Source organism: Propithecus coquereli, unplaced genomic scaffold (assembly GCF_000956105.1).
Source record: "Propithecus coquereli isolate 6110/MARCELLA unplaced genomic scaffold, Pcoq_1.0 Scaffold506, whole genome shotgun sequence".
Classification (NCBI taxonomy): Eukaryota; Metazoa; Chordata; class Mammalia; order Primates; family Indriidae; genus Propithecus; species Propithecus coquereli.
Window position 1 is genome coordinate 794858 of NW_012150908.1, and position 18036 is coordinate 812893.

The following is an 18036-nucleotide window of genomic DNA, read 5'->3' on the forward strand; positions in this document are numbered from 1 at the left end:
CCACATGCAGAGAAATCACCATCTCTGAATATGTGTACCAAGTACAAACATATTTATCCACACACTAACCTTTCTAATTTGGACATAATTAGAGAAAGGGCTATTTAATTAGTGAAAAGTCTTAAATTATAGATGGCTTACTTTTGAGTACATAAAGTAATAGCAGGAAATGACTAACAAAGTATTGCCAAGTACAGGACCTGCCAGGCCTGTTTTAATGAATAGCTAAAGATCACTGAAATTAGCACATTAATTGTATGCATGTAAATTGCTTCTACTAAATGTATTAAAATGTTGTTCTCTTTGTAATCATGTTGAAATTATTTGTTTGGTTAGTATACCCCTTTCATAATTATTCATGAGGGACAAAAAAATGAACTTCAACATAATTCCTGCCTAAATCCAAACACTACAGATTACAAGCCTCCACATTTTACCAAGGATGCAAAGTACTCATGACTTATTTTTTAAAAAATCCAACATGCACATCCAATAAAACCTTTCTTCAAGTTACTCACGTCCTTACTTAGTGTCTTTCTTTCAGACTCTTGTAGAGGGCAAGGTCTCAGACCCCAGGTCAAACTCCGAGAATGAATGCCTGCTCTATCATTTAGTAGCTGTGTAGCTTTGGACACATTGCTAAATAACTCTGAACCTTAATTTTCTCATCTGCTCTGCAGGATTATTGTGAGGATTAAATGAAATGATGTTTCGAGAAGCGTTTCTTAAACTTTCATGGTGATAAAAATCACCTGGGGCACTTGTTAAACCCGAGTTTCCCAGGCTCCTCCTCCGACTACCCCAGGTGATTCTTATCCTCTGGGAAACAGTTTGGAAACACCTGGCTCATAGTAGTTTCTCTTCTGTCACATCCTGTGCACCGTATGTTGCACTAGCAAGCCAAGAAAAACAAAGGAAAAATAGACTGCAGATACAAGAATGAAAAAAGTCATCACAGCATCCCTGACAGCTTTTCCTTAAATACGTCCAGTGCCGAGGCATTCACTCTCTTACAGAGAGTAGTTTTCTCCACAGTTGAACAGTTCCATTGGTTCAAAAGACAAATCTCTTATTGTGTAGGACCCTGTTTCTTTCGAAGTTCTATCTCTTGTTCTTACCTGATATTTAGAGCAACATGGAACAAGTCTGCTTGCCTGTCCGTTTGACAGCCTTTCAAACATTGAAAGAATTCTCTTATCTCCTCTCGATCTTCTCTTTCCAGGCTAAATATACCAAGTTCCTTCATCCATTGTTGGTGAGAGAACTTGGTTTCTATAGTTCTCACAGTCTTGATCACCTTCCTCTGGAGCCAACTTGAGACTGTCGATTTTCCACTAAAAATGTGTTTGGTGACAGAACTGGATAGAATGCTATACATTTTTTAACAGGACAGAATATAGACAAACCATAGTTCTATAAAAGATACTTAAATTATTTGAAAAGAATGGTGTGCTTACATTGAACATTTCTAACCTTAGTTCTTTGATTTACTAAATGACCTCAAATGTATCAGTTAACATTTCCAGTAATGTTAATAACCTTATCTCTGCCTACTCACTCATCTCATAGGGTTGTTAAGAAAATAAAACATGAAAGAAAGTGGTTTGAATGATTATGTACTAATTTTATCACCAAGTCAATGATGAAGCCCTGTTCAAAATAATAGTTGTTAACAATTAAGTTAATTTTTAAATAAGAAAAATGATTTGTTACCTGCAAACTTTTTGTAAATAAAAGGTGTTACTTTTTTAAAGTTTTTTTCTCTTGCTTTTATAACAAATGTATCACACAGTGGCTGATATCAGGCTCATATCAAATTGTTTTAAATTCCTGAATTTTTGTTAAACATAGATTGCTGTCAGACCGCTTAACCTAGTGCCATGTTTGTACAGTCAAATTTTTGAACTGGAATTCTGAGCTTTACTTTTTAAAAAAAAATACTTTATATGTTTCTAAAATGAGGGTCTATAGTCAGGAGTGTGGACTTTACTATAAAATCGTAAAGACCTACTTGTTATATCTGAAGAGAGAGTTGGACACCACCCTCACCTCTTCTGAGTTTGCTGGAATTCTCTTCAGGAAGGATAGTGCAGTTTGTGGGAGTGTCCTATTCCTCAATTTATTTCAGAGATTTTATTATCAGTAACTTCCTCTCCTCTTTTTGCTTTTCCTTTGGTGTTTTCTCAAGGTAAAGTTTAGAGTAATTGAGAAGTAGGTCTATCTTTCTCTCTTATGAAAGATTGGGAGAAATAACCTCATTGTTAGTATGAAGACTTAGCCTTGCTGATTTTTTAAAATAATATTTAATTATACAAGGACATATTTTTGTTTAATAGTATGAAAAAAAAGCAGGATAGAAAACTATACAATGTGGCATGATAACAGATATGCAGAATGTTCGTATATATGTGTATGCTTATGTGCATAGAAAAATAAAGAACATTAGAAGGAAATAAATCAAAATATTAAAAGTGATTATCATGGGTTAGTGAGATTATGGGTATTTTCTTCTATTTATACTTACCTGTATTTTATAAATTTTCTGCAATGATCATGTATTACTTTTATAATCAGAAAAAAAGCTAACAAAGTGAAAGAGTTTTGCTGCTTGGTGAAAAGTTGATGTTCGTATTAGAAACAAAATTTCATGAATACATTTTTTTATTAGTGCCAACTCTGGAAGGTGGGAAAAGGACCTTCTCTTATTTTTCCCCCATTTCATCCGACATGTAGGAACCTCCTTTAATGATAAATTTCAATGAGGGAAGGCACCTGAGGTAACAATCAAAGGAGATTGCATTTCACTGTGACAAAAGTCTTTAGAAACGCTTTTCTGTCTAGGCCATCAAACAGACTGCAACAGGTGTAAATGCTTTTTCTTTTTTTCAAGTAATTTTTAAGGAGACTTCTTACACACTGAGATACACTTTTATTATTTTTTAAAAAATCCAGGTAGGATTCTTACGTCCACATTAATATTTCTGGTCTTTGAGATAAATTTAGGAAGTCAGGCACTGGTACGTGATCACTAGACTGAAGGCTCCATGACACTAGGAATCATGCTTATTTATTTGTTTTTAATTCATCTCTGTGTCCTCAGCATCTAGCCCACCACCTGACACTAACTGCCAGCAGAACAAGATAGAAGGGGGCCCTTAATCCAGCTGACTAGAATATAGAAGAGAGTTCTCTCCCCTTCTCCCTGGGGTATCAGTGCCTGGATAAAGGACAGAGAAACCTTGAGAGACTTGGTCAAAATGGAGCTGAGTAGACTTTGCCATAACATGGGCAAATTGGGGCGGAGCTGGTAGAATCCGAATCCAGCTGGAATCTCCTCCATGTTGTTATTGAAGTGTGGAAACTTCATACATTGAGCAATACATAGCAAAGACCATTATTAAAGCTCATTGGTTGATCACCATTTTTTTTAAGGATGGATTACAGATAGCTGTAAATTTACCCTAAAATGTTTGAGAAAGGGTCAAGACAGGGCCTGGGCTGACAAAGTGACAATGTCAGAATCAGTAGGCTCCACATCCACAAGAAATAAAAACAGGGACTTTGGCATATACTCTGAATGACGAGAACAGGTGAACAAAGCAAGGAGGGGCCAGGTCTCGGGAACAAGAAGCTTAGTGTGACTTCAGATAGACTCCCCTATTATTGGGTCTTATGATTAAGGTCAGGAATGGACTTTGGGTTTGGGGTGAGGGGAAGGACAGATGGGAGTCAAGTAGCTTAAAAAGCTGTTGGAACATTTGGCCTGGGAAGGCTGAGAAAAGAGGTGGATGGTGTGGGGTGGATGCCAAGAGGCCTTGGCTGGCTAACCTGGAACAGTAAAGCAAGGCGGATCCTTTGAGGAGAAGCTAGAAAGAACAACTCAGTAACCACCACATACCTTCAATTTGCTGACTTGCATATAACATGTGTTCCAAGATTTCCCTCCGTGGAGTAAAGCTGCAGAGATCTTATGCCTTAAATTACTGGCTACAGTGTGTGAGGATCCAAATGACTTACTATGAAGAGAACATTACTGAGAATTGAGTTCCTAAAGCTGGGGTTTCAAGAGAAAAACCACTTTTGTCCCCTGGTGGCAGAAGGAGCAAGAGTTGCTAAATGAGGTGCAGGATAATATACACCAACTTTAACAGGCTTCAGGGTGTCAGCACCTTGACCCAAAGCAGTGACTCAAATGGTAGGAATTTCAAGTATAGTGAGAAACTTGAGAAAAATATGAATAGAGGCTTCTGAACCTCTTATATCTGGACAATCTGGTCAAGGTCCATGCTAAGGCTATACGTGTTTTCCAAAGGATTCTTTATCATCCTTGGAGAGATTCAGACATAGCAGTGCTGAATTATCCTTATTCCAGGTTCCAGTCCATGCATCAGGAATCCTTTTGTGTTTAAGTCACCAAATAGCCACTCTGTGCTGCTCAAGCTAATTCTTCTTTGAAATTGCAGTCCTCTGGCCTGGACCATTGGCTTCCATGGAGAATACTGTAAATCTGTCAGCCTGTTTCTAGTTGATCCTACCCACTATCTCTAGATTAACTTTTCCAAAACACTGTGTTCATCATTTTTTTTTTTCCTGTGCAGTAAACATGACATCTTTCCATGGAGCATTGGGTCTTAAGATGTGGTTCTTGAACCAGTAGTATCAGTCTTACCTGGAAGGTTGTGAGAAATGTAAATTTTGGGCTCTCCCCCAAACCTACTGAATTAGAAACTCTGGTGGTGGGGTTCAGTGATCTATTTTAACAAACCCTGATACATGCTGAGTTTGAGAACCATTGCCATGGAGCTCCTTCAACTTGGCATTCAAAGCACTCTCTCCTCTGTAGACTTGTAAGGCTTGTCTGTTGTATTTGGCACTTACTGACCCTACCATGTGTTATTGTTTTCTTCGTTTGTATAATCTGATGTCACCTTCAGAACTGCAAACTCCCTGAGGTCTTGGTCTGTGTGTTTTCTAGATTTACTAACTTGTAAAATCATAAAGCTGGAAAGGACCTGGAAAAACATATTATCCAATCCTTTAATTTTATAAACTTTTGAACAGTACCATGCACATAGTGGATGTTCAATTAACATTTGTTGAATGAAATAACATGCCCACAGGGGCCACAGAGGTGAATTAAGACTGCTGAGGCCTCAGTGTCATCGCATTAATTTTGATCATCTCTTTTGGCACCCTCTGGGTTTATGAATGCCTGGGGGAAGCCTTGGATGCCTTTGCCAGTTTTCCCCCATGGTCCTTTGCATGGGCTTTGGAATTTGCTTACTGAACACAGGCAGCATGATGGTTTAAGATACAAGTGGCAGAGCAGTTGAATTAAGAAGAAAATAAAAACTAAAACAAAATTGATGTTGTTTTTCCTATTGCTGCTTTGAGATTCAACATGAAGTATGAATCTGTCATACACGAGAAATAATATCTTGCCGGAACATCTAAAGCATAAATAAAAATTAATTGCAGCACACAGCTGTTAATTATTAGGCTTTGGAGCATTCCAAGAGCAGTTGCTCATGAATACCTATTCAGCTAAAGATCACTCACTCATTAAGGACGTGCTGACGTAGGCTATAAAGATACTTGCCAGTTGTTGAAGCTTCTTGCATCTGCGTAGTCAAGAGGTCCAGGCTGCCAGTGGTCATTGTGCTTGTAAGGGATAGGCTGCCACAGCAGAAATGAGCATGTTTGGCTTTCTCCATCTCATGAGTGTTCACAACCAAAAGGGGAAATCCTTGACTTCCAAGGATGGCCATATCACGATACTTCTAAATAAATTGGGCTGTGCGTGTGATAGACATTAGTGTGTGTATGCCACTTTGTGGCAGGCAGTAAATCATAGTCGTGTGCTAAATACGTAAATAACTTTTATACTACATTTTTATTATCAAGGTTCAATGCTTTAGGGCCCTGTTAGAAGCTGTTGTTCCCAGAAGAATCGCAATGACCTGAAAAATGCATTTATTGTTCTTTAGAGAGAGGACAAGGCCAAAAGAAGTCTTTGTATCTAAGAGATGAAAAGAAATTCAGAAAAGCAACTCACTCTCATAGGTTAAATTTACATACTAATGAAAAGAAGAGAAAAATAGGGAAAGGGTTGCTTTGTTTTTCATCTTTTGTAAACAAAGGGACATAGCAGCAAAAACAGCCTATCTTGTTACTATAGGTCAAGTTCATTAAAACAAACTTCCATGGACTTTCCTAGCTATTTTTGTGATTGTTGTGCTGAGATTTGGTTTAAATCAGTACTGCTATGTTGCTTAGAAAGTTTCAGGGTAGTGATATTGGTTGAAGTGTTGGAACTACAGGCCTGGTTTTCCTGATCTTATGAGTCCTTGCTGGTCTCCAATCTCTGCGGCCCTGCTTTCTCCCTGACTGTCTGTTTGGTGAGACTTCTAAGCTCTGTGTAGCCAGCCTTGATATGGGAGAAGAGGCATTTCAGGAGTTCTAACCTAGCACTTTTGTTCCTTAGCATCAAATCTGTCTGGCTTTTATTCTGCCTTTGGCATGTGCTGCAATTTCTAGAAGCATATATGTCTCTTGTTCTTTGGATTCGGTATCTACCTTATGCTGTAGTTCTTGTACCTGGATTCTTGTCTCATTACCCAGGACTGAATTCTGTCTTAGGAATTTTCCAGGTTTGCCCAGGTCCTCTGAGAACACCTAAGACCCAGGCTTCCGTGTGCTATTCCTTCCCTATCTCAACCACCAGGGTCCAGCCCCTGCACCACAGGCTGACTGAGGCTCTACTATAATAGAATATGCTTTCTGATGCTGCCTGCCTGAATTTTGGGACATTTTTGCTTGTTCTTAGCACCCTGCTGTGCTTTCTATATGGAGTGAACTTCCACTATTTCATGTTTTCTCCTTGATGTCAGTTTCCTGGCTGCATTACCGACTCCTATGTTCTGCCATGTTCTTCAGATACTTTGTTCTGCCTGCCAGACTGGACATTCTCCCAGCACCTGCAGCTAGGCCATCCTCCCTTCTGGGCAGGTCTTGCTTCAGATCCCAGCTTCTTCCATTATGACCTAGCCAGGCAAGTGCCAGGTTGAACAAATTCAACACATGTAAAATATGTCCTTCAAAATATTTGTTTCAGATATCACGGTTTGATCATTTTTTATTCAAGGTAGGTTGTGTTACAATCAAAGAATTATTCCCATACTTTTTTATTACTCTATGTGGACTATGAAAATAGTTGCCTTTCCATATTTGCAATTCTTTTAAGTAATAAAATTCAAATGAACTTCACTTTTAATGGAAATTTTGAGAAAAATTCTTAGACAAAATTTATATTTAAGGGTGCTATACTCTAAATTGTGCCTATTTCTGTCCTGATGTCCAAAGTAGAAACCCTGGGCCTAATTATTGTGCTTATTAACTGCTCTCATTCCTAATATAGATATGAGGAGTCAAAGAGCAGGTCAAAGCAAAGACAGTGTATATATCTGTGAATGCAAGTCTGTGTGTGTGTGTGTGTGTCTCATGCTGGGAGTGAGGGGCAGGTAAGGACAGGGGAAAGCAACTCTGTTCACTTGACAAATGTAAAAGAAATTCCTGTTAAAATAATACTACACTCACATGGGTGCTTATTATGGTGTGTCAGGCACTATGCTAAGCACTTGGGTTACTTTAAGCCCTCTTAATTTTGTTCCAACTTCACATGTGTGAAACTGAGGTTTAGAGAAGTTAATTTCCCTGAGTCCACACAGAAAACAATTGCTAGATTAGGGATTTGAACTCCTGCAGTATGACTCCAAATTTGTGTCCTACAGATTATATTGCTTTCCTCTTTTTTACTATGATGTTTCAGATTATTCTTATATAACCCAAGAAGTAATAGAGAATATAGGAAGAAAATAATTGACATTTATTAGTTAGTAATTTCAAAGGATTTTTATATACGGTATCTGCTTTATCCTCAGGAAAAAATAAGGTAAATCGTATTATTTTCTTCATTTAAGAGGTCAAAACAGGGACTCAGAAACATTAAGTAACTCCATATTGTTGTGAGTAGCTGTAGTTTTTTCATCTGCCTGTTGTTTACGATTCCATTGTAGGAGTCTACCACAGTATCCTGACAATGGGCATTTGGACATTTTCCAAGTTTTTGCTGTTGTAAATAGTGCCTCTATGAACTTTTATATGAATATTTCTAGAGCATATTTTGCATAAATTTTTCCCAGGTCTATACCTAAGAGTATGTACGTTAAAAATGTACATTTATGGCAATAAATAAAAAAGAGGGCCATGCATGTACCAACGGTCAGAGTGTGTCATGAACCAGTGATTTTGATTAAACTAACTCTGTAAACTGAGGTAAAAAATCTGTAAACCTAAGGTTTCACTTTTACCCCCAAAAACACTCACCTGGCTCAATGACTTGTCTAGGGCAACAGAGTGGTGGAGCTGGGACTAAACCCCAGTTCTGTGATTATAGACAGTTCTTAGGCCCGCCCCACTTTAACACATGAATGTGATTCTCATCATTCTTCTTGGGTGGCCTGAGAACTAAACTTCACAGGTTTCGAGGAGAGATTATATACCACTGAGTTGCAAGTCTGTTTCTGAGAAGCGATTTGGTTTTAAGAAATTACTCAAGAGTGTTTATATTGCTTCACCCATGGGCCTGTGTACTGTTAAGCTTGAAATGAAAAGAATGGCTTCGTGGTTTAGTTTTATGAGGGGACCAAAGCCATAGAATTATGATGCAGTGCATATAACATTGAAGGATCACAATTTAAAGTCCAATAACTCTTGCCGTTTATCTTCACAAGAGGATCTCAAAGTTTTATGAGAAATTATAGACTAAGAATTTGTAAGAGTTGTGTGCAATTTATGGTTAAAACAAGGAAGTGCTAACGTTTCCTGGAATGCTCCAAGGCTGTCATTAGAAAAGGCCTGAAGAGAGCCCAGGATTATTGACTCTTTGGGTAGGAATCCTGGCAGGATTAGATGTGACCAAATGGTTCAATGATTCTGAATGGCTTCAGTTTGCTCTGAGTGGCAATTTTCTTTTTCTGGGGGCCCTACTAATTGAAGGGAAGCATAGAAAGCATAGAGGAACCAGCATGAATTGGTTCCCCAGACCTTTAAGAAACAGTCATATTGCAGAGATCATATTAATACAGTTTTTGTAATATGCTCTCTGATTAGTGTTTTGCTCTCTTTAATGAGATTTTTAAGCACCATAATGACAGGAGCCAACAGAGATTTTTAAACAGTACAAATATAAATGGTTATCCTAAATTATATTTGGAAGAAACTGTACTCAAAGTATTTAAGTTAGTAAATAAAAGACACAAAATTAATATAGGCTATATTAAGACCAAATATGAAATACTATAAAACTTTGGTGATTTGTATACTTCCTGGTGGCTGGCCAATAGGATTTTTAATTGAATTACTATAGAAAATTCAGCACAAAACATTATCAGATTTAACCACCCACTGAGTGTGTTATTTGTTACTGTTTTATTAGACTAAATCAAAGGTTATAGCATCTCTTCTTTTGCATTGATTTTCAGCCCAGAGGGGTAAAGTTTTAAGATGAGATGCTGAAATTTTATTAATAGTAAAGAGTGGGGACTTAATAAAGGGATAATACTCAATTATTTTATTTAGAAACATAAAACTATTTTATGACTATTTTATATATGCATTCCTAGTCTTCAAATAGTAGAAAACATCTTTGATGTTCAAATTTTGAAGCTTGAAACTAACCTGAGGTTGAAACTGGAAGTGGAACTGTTGGGGTGTCAAGGTCCTCATGGAGGGAAGATTTGTTGTCAAGCCCAGTGTCAATAGTACCCACATTTCAAGAATATTGCCTCTGGCCATATCCTTACAAAAGCCCAAAATGTAGGTGGTGGGCAGCATGGCTATAGCCTACAACCCAGCAGATAATCATTTCAGAGTCTATATATCTTATGTTTGGTCATAATAAATGGTTAGGAATCCCGCTCTTTTACCTATTCTGAATCAGTGTGTCTCATCTTGCGACTGAGGTCACCTAATTTAGTGGTTCTCAAAGTGCAGTCTCCAGGCCAGCAGCATAATCCAGGAACTTGTTACAAATGCAAATTCTCTTGGATTAAGACTATGTGAATCAGAATCACTAGGCATAGGGCCCAACAATCTGTGTTTTAAAAGCCTTCCCTGTGATTCTGATGCCTGCTAATGTTAGAAAACTACTGATTTGAAGCATGTTGATCAATATAACTGTTTTGGAAACTGTATCAGAGCTCCTATCCCACTTCTGATTCATGGTAAGCTTTCAGCATTATCCTGAACATGGAAAATGCACTTCATTTGTAATGAGACAGTCTATGATGTTTACTATCATGTCTTAGCTATTTTTTTTTTTTTTTTTTTACTATCTACTCAGGAATGAGTAGTTGCCCTCACAGATTATTCATTTTCTTTCCCTTTGAGAGACTAGCCCTCAACTTTTCATTTAATATGAAAGGTCATCTTCAAAGAAAATTATTGCCTGATGCTTCAGTGATTTAACTCTCCAAAGAGTCACTGAAAAGCAAAGTTGGTTCATGCCAATCATTTCCTTCTCATTTTGTAAGAGAATAGTCACTTCACTGTCAATAATGATTAGCAAAATTTTTCTCTAGTTCTACTTCAGGACTAGCCAAAAGTTCAGTGGCCAAGAGTTTGTTGCTTTAGGACTTCTAAGTTGGCTTTGAGTCTGCCTAGGCAGCAGATTCATCCAAGGGCTTTAGTACTCTCAGCTCTGCTTAAAGTAATATGTTTAAATGTGAAAAAAATCAACTGCAAAGACAGTTGAAATACAACAGGTTTGGGGAGACAAATGGGCTCAGATTGTGACATGTGAATTCGTATGTATTATATATCCAATTATTTCTGATGTGTGAAATTCAGGGGAATCATGTGTTCCAGATTCAGTGAGATTCATGTACCACAAACCTCTTTTGCATCTTGTCGGGCAAAAGATCCATGTGAGTTGAACAACATCCTTGCATGTAAGCACATCTAGTCCCTGGGGAAGAATTTCCTCAGGGTAGGGGCACCAAAATGGAGATGTTAGGTGTGTGCCCTATGGACATGAAATAGTAGATTCTGGGTAAAAACTGGAAATACAAGGACCACTGAGATTTGAGGGAGGCTCCACATGGACCAGGGCAGGGATGTAGGGATGGTCAAAGGTGCTGAGAGTCTACCAGGAAGGTAGACTCATGCCAATTATTTCCTTCTCATTTTGTAAGAAATATAGTCACTTCACTGTCAATAATGATTAGCAAAATTTTTCTCTAGTTCTACTTCAGGACTAGCCAAAAGTCCTTACCAGAGAAATCTGGTAAGGACAGGAAGGAAGTGGGCACACAGAGAGCCAGGGATCTGAATAACCATAGGACCTCCTTAGATAACATTTTGTATTCTTATGATTCTGGTGGGGAAGTGAGTGAAAGAATGTTTCTAGGATAGAATTGGGCCAAGTGCTGCAACCACTGCCTGAGAAACACTTTTCTGAGTGAAGTCAGCTGTTGACATCACAGACTCTGGATTGGTAGCTTGATTTATAGCTCTGAGTACCTGGCCAGACCTGCTCAGCTTGGTCCTCTAAACTTTAGTGTGATTGTTCATTTACAGAGAGGACCAAATAAAGGGGAGAATTGGCCTTTAGAGCTTAAGTTCTGGGAGACACCCTATAGGGATTTGCATTTTAAAGTCCACAAACATCAACTAATACCTTCCAGGTGCTAAGCACCACAGAGATGCTAGGGACCACATAATGATCATGAATTCCTGCCCTCAGGGAGCTCCAAACCTAGTGAAGATGATAGATGTCTAAATAGCTTATCATGATCAATCAAATGATTTTTGTAGGCACAGAATATTATGCAAGAACCTAAATTTTTTTCTACCAGAGGAAGTCAACTAAATTTCCTTAGAAGAAGTGATACTATAGCTGGGCCAAGTATTGGGCATTGCAAATAAAAAGATGAGTGTTTAAAGAACTGTGGTGCTCTCAGGAAATGGCAGGCAGTCTGTTTCTGCAGCAGCATATCTGAGGGTGAGTGGTGGAGTTGAAGTTGGACATATGGCATGGAATCACATCACAAAGGACCTATGTGTGATCTTGCTGGGGGATTAGGGAACAGAGCTTTAGACAGAGGAGTGACATGATTGGATTTCTTTTAGAAAGATCATTCTAGCTCCTTTATGGGGTGATGAAGGGTGGAATACAGAGAACAGAGACCAGACTCAGGAGTAGCTCCTTGTAAAGTACAGTCAAAGCATGATGCAGGCCCTACTTAGTGCCATTGCCAACGAGGTGGAAAAGCAAAGTTGATTTTTAGAGGCTTGAATCTGTCTTGCTGACTTCTCTTTTTCAGTCATATTTCCACATTTTTGAGGGCTTCTATGGTTGACGGTCTTATAGTTTCTGCTTCTGCAGTTGCTTTTGATGGCGGGGACAGGTAGAACTTGAGCCTACATTCCCTTATTTATTACATGGACCCCTTTTTTCCCCTCTTAAAGATTTCACCAAAGTTTCCTAACAATGTGTAACTAAACCTAATTATTAGGTTGGTACAAAAGTAATTGTGGTTTTAACATTGTTGAAATTTGCCCTTCGATATTGGAATACATTCTTAAATCAACATAGTTATGTTATATGTCATTTTAATGGGGATTTCTCACTTTTTTTTTGCTAATGACTTATTACTTGCTGTTTATTTTATACTTATTTTAGACTATGGAAATTATGTTAGACAAAAAAGTGAATCTGAGTGATTTTCTTACTCAAGTTCAAACTGGGTCCTAAAGCAGCAGAGACAACTCACAACATCAACAATGCATTTGGCCCAGGAACTGCTAACGAATGTACAGTGTGATGGTGGTTCAAGAAGTTTTGCAAAGGAGATGAGAGCCTTGAAGATGAGGAGCGCAGTGGCCAGCCATGGGAAGTTAATAGTGACCAACTGAGAATAATCATCAAAGCTGATCCTCTTACAACTACACTAGAAGTTGCCGAAAAACTCAACGTTGACCATTCTACGGTCGGTCATTTGGCATTTGAAGCAAATTGGAAACATGAAAAAGCTTGATAAGTATGTGCCTCATAAGCTGACTGAAAATAAAAAAAAACTGTCATTTTGAAGTGCTGTTTTCTCTTATTGTATGCGACAACAACAAACCATTTCTCGATTGGATTGTGACATGCCACGAAAAGTGGATTTTATATGACAACTGGTGATGACCAGCTCAGTGGTTAGACTGAGAAGAAGCTCCAAAGTGCTTCCCAAAGCCCAATTGGTACAAAAAAAAGGTCATGGTCACTGTTTGGTGGTCTGCTGCTGGTCTGATCCACTAGAGCTTTCTGAATCCCAGGGAAACCATGACATCTGAGAAGTATGCTCAGCAAATTGATGAGATCCACAATAACTGCAATGCCTGAAGCTGGCATTGTCAATAGAAAGGGCCCAATTCTTCTCCATGACAACACCCGAGCATATGTTGCATAACCAATATTTCAAAAGTTGATCAAATTGGGCTACGAAGTTTTGCCTCACCCGCCATATTCACCTGACCTCTCGTCAACCAACTAACACTTCTTCAAGCATCTCGACAACTTTTTGCATGGAAAATGCCTCCACAACCAGCAAGATGCAGAAAATACTTTCCAAGAGTTCGTTGAATCCCAAAGCATAGATTTTTACACTACAGGAATAAACAAACTTGTTTCTCATTGGCAACAATGTATTGATTGTAATGGTTCCTATTTTGATTAATAAAGATGTGTTTGAGCCTAGTTATAATGACTTAAAATTTATAGTCCAAATCCACAATTACGTTTGCACCAACCTAGAATTCCATGTTAGTATATTAGTAAACAAATTCTGTCTTTAGATACCATCCTTTATGACAAGTAATATCCTTTGAATCTGGCATGTGATTTAAGTGGCTTACATCAAATACATTAATTCATTCATGAAACTTTTATTGACATTTGCTATATGAAGGCACTCTTAACTTCAATGAAGGATAAACAAAAACTACTGGATATCCTCTTGCAGAGTTTACCAACCCTTCTTGAACTCCTGGCCTCAAGTGATCCTCCAGCCTCAGCCTCTTACAGCACTGGGATTAGAGGTGTGAGCCACTTGCCTGGCTGACCAATCCTTCTTTATTCCCTACAGCCACAAACCAAGGAACTTTCTCAGAGCATTCGTTTTATTCATTCATTCATTCACAGTCAACTATTATTTGTTACGTATCTACTATGTGAAGGCAAAATAAAGACATGAAGAACACATTAGAGTCAGAAATGAAAATAGAAGGTTCTGGATGGACCTCAGAGTTCTCAGAAATCCCAGCATTTAAAAATACCCTTGAGACTTTGGGCAATTTTGGGCAACTTAATTTTATTACTGGAGAATTTCCTTACTTTTAAAAATAATGATCTAGAAATTTGTTAAATTGCTAAATACAGTTACTATCAAGGGATTTATTCTAGAATTGGCAGACTCTTAGTGCATGTGGGTTATATGTGACTAGGAGAGACTCCATTGTCTATGCAGCAATTACCTTAATGACTTTTCTCTCTCCTTTTAGGAAATCTGTAACCTCCTAGGCCAAGAAGAAAAACCTGAGGACTCTTTCTGAAGGTCACTGAATTCCTTTAGAGAAGTCCAGAGGAGAAATCTGAGATCAGTACACCGTTGTATCTATGATAGCTAAGGATACATCATTAGAAAGAGTCAGTGTAGTAACTACTTCCTTTAGCATTTGACTCTTGGTCCTTTTGTTGTGAGCCTCTTATTCCTGCAAAGCTGGCTGGGGGCATAATAGTGGGTAAAAAAAACTTACCAATGACAGATGTTCAGAATCTCCAGTCTTCATTCCCAGACATGTCACCAATGACTTGAACATATCACCAAATACTCAAGATACAGAGCATAGATTCCACCTATGGGGAAATCATGCTCTGTAAAGAAGTTTGGAATCATCATCAGAGCCACTGGAGGAGACACCTGAGAGTCATGTGGCTGAGGTTTCACAAGATCCTGTCATGCCTCTAGTCCAGAGGAGAAAGCTAGTCCCATTCCCCAGGAAGCAAAAACATGTTTGGAAGGTTATAGGGGCAAAAAGAATGAGAAAGAGCAAGAGGAAGAAGAAAAGGAAGGCCCAACACCTGCACATTCTTCCGTCACCTTTGGCACCACCACAAAGTGAAGAAGATGAGACTATAGATAAAAGGTATACCCTACTCAGTGCCCAAGAAGATAATCCTGATCTTCCCAGTGAGGTAGGGATGAGGCATGGGGTGGCAAAATCCTGGGCTTTTCATTTTTCCATAGGAAAAAATAATGAAAGATTTTCACCTAGAATGGGAGAAGTTGGAGATAAGGAGCTTGAGAAACAAACTGAGATCCTTGGGCCCAAATAGAGCATGAAAGATCAGAGGGACATTTTTTTTTTTTTTTTTTTTTAATATATGGGTATTGGCTTTGAGGGCTTTTATTTTTTTTTATTTTTTTATTTTGTTTGAGACAGAGACTCACTCTGTTGCCCTGTCTAGAGTGAGTGCCGTGGCATCATCCTAGCTCACAGCAACCTCAAACTCCTGGGCTCAAGCGATCCTACTGCCTCAGCCTCCCGAGTAGCTGGGACTACAGGCATGCGCCACCATGCCCGGCTAATTTTTCTATGTATTTTTAGTTGTCCGATTAATTTCTTTCTATTTTTAGTAGAGACGGGGGTCTCACTCTTGCTCAGGCTGGTTTCGAACTCCTGAGCTCAAACAATCCACCCACCTCGGCCTCCCAGAGTGCTAGGATTACAGGTGTGAGCCACCGCGCCCGGCCCTTTGAGGGCTTTTAAATTCTTTCCTCTACTTGCAGCAAAGATTACAGAGTCAGCAGGATGAGGGCTCCCGTGTGATGCATCAGGAATGTCAGATCCAGTCATGTGAGCTCCCAGTGCCTCAGTTACCCTGGCCCTCTTCTCCTGCAGTGGCATCTTGGCATTACCACCTCTCTGCTTTGGTCATTTCTTAAGCTGTGTCTGCCAGACCTTCTCAAGGTCTAGGAAACAGAAGCCTCCCAGAAGAAAGGGTAACAACCAAGCTGAGGCAGGAGATGATGCTGAGGTTCTGAGACCTGGCCTACTGAGGAGTCTGGGAAAAAATAAGTGCTGACTCACCAAAGCCTATAGCAAGATGACATTGATATAGCTTTCCCTTGTGTTTAGTTTTATAGTTTTCTCTATATGTCACTGTTTTTCTTAGTTGAGTTCTTGCCTGTCAAAGAGATAGAGAGCTGCTTTTGTGCTTAGATCCTTAAGCCTAAACAGGTAGTAAAAGCAAAGTAACTTTAAGGCTTTTAATTTTTATCCAGTGCTGGAATTACTTCTTACTTCCTTTCCATTAGACTGAAGTGGGATTTGCTCTGGGGCAGTGGTTCCCAAAATTCATGTTTATTTCACTCATGTATTCAGTTGGGTTAACTGTCCCCTAACTTCTCCGAGGATGGAAGCCATACAATTTCATCATTTTGAGTGGCGTCTCCTGATATCTACAACCAAATGGACACTCCTCATGTCCAGTATCCCTTATTTTCTTTCACCTTTGGCTAGAAGTTCATTTTTCATTCTTCTTCAGAACTTTGTTGAAATTCTGCTATTTTCTATCTAATTTGAATAAGCCTCAGGGTGTGGTGGCTGCTACTATTCTTGGACAGGATACGACTATCACCTCCTCCATCTATAATCAGTATTTGGGTTCCTTTTTGCCATTTGTTAGTAATATACCTGGCTCTTCCTTCTGAAGTGACCCTTTGGTGTTCTTTAGCCATCTGTATTGAAAACATAGTCACACAAGGTAATGCTCCTTCCTTATCAGACTTTAGTCAGACTCTAGTCAGACTCTCACAGAACTCAGAGTTTTCCTGAGAATCCTAAAGAAGATAAGTAATTTAAGAAAAGTTCAAGATCATTTCATTTCCCCCTGTTGTCCTGGCATGCTAGGGTAGTCCTTTCCCCAGTATGTAAGAGTTTGAATTAATCTTACACCTTCCTTGGAAGGAGTATGTTTAAGAAGAGTTTAGGAGTTTCCCTAAACGGGTTTATTACCTGTTGTTATTTCCTACTTGTCCCAGTTTCCCAATTCATATAAGAATAATAAATAAAAGTACAAATATAAATAAATGTGCAAAGTATCTGCATAAGAAGATAGTAGTATACTTTATCTTCTTTCATCCTCAGCACTGATTCTGATTGTTACTATGGTAAAATTGGAAAAGGGACCAATATGTTTGTTTTGTTCTTTTCTTGTCTGGAACAGGGCTTTGTACTGTTGCAAGAATGTAGTTGCGAAGGGAATAGAATGAGTTGCAAGAGCGGTGCAAACATCCTCAAGGCTGCCTTGGAGTTAATAGGTAAAAAACCAACCTTGGAGAGGTCTTGTGTTTTGGTGAGGATCTCAAATTAGAATTAAACATTTTATAAAATGTCATACTCAGTGCTCAGAGTAAAATGGGACAACTTTCTAAAGTCAGTCATGCTTTGATACTTTTAGTTGCCTAAAAAATGGTTGATTTCTCATTTTAGAGAGCATGGAGTTAATTGAGCTAAGTGACCATTATAAATGAATTTTAAGCTATTACATAAAATTTCAAATTATCTAAACTATATCTATATTTAGATACGTATTTTCTCAATTTAATACTAGAAAGGCAAGGCACAGTGTACGTAAAGTTTTGAGTCATAGAGCCTATTATTAAAAGCTCTCAGGAATGTAAATATTAATGTTGCTATTAATAACTTTATTATTGTTAATGTTTCTTAAGATGTTTCAGGATGAGCTATTCTATCATAGAAAAACTATTAGTTGGAACCTAGTTAGTCATATCTCCAGCCTCATCTATAATACTGATTTTCACATAAAAGTTATTTACTACAAATTTAGAATATAGTTTTCAGATAAGACAAGATCTATACAAGCACTTCGTTTTGCATTTTTTCTGCTCATGTGTCCTGACCCCTCAC

The 18036-nt window shown here is 38.4% G+C and overlaps 1 pseudogene; it reads left to right on the plus strand.

The window, feature by feature from the left end:
- The first annotated feature begins 15061 nt into the window (after positions 1–15061).
- Positions 15062–16279, plus strand: LOC105820097 (annotated as a pseudogene).
- Positions 16280–18036: the final 1757 nt, after the last annotated feature.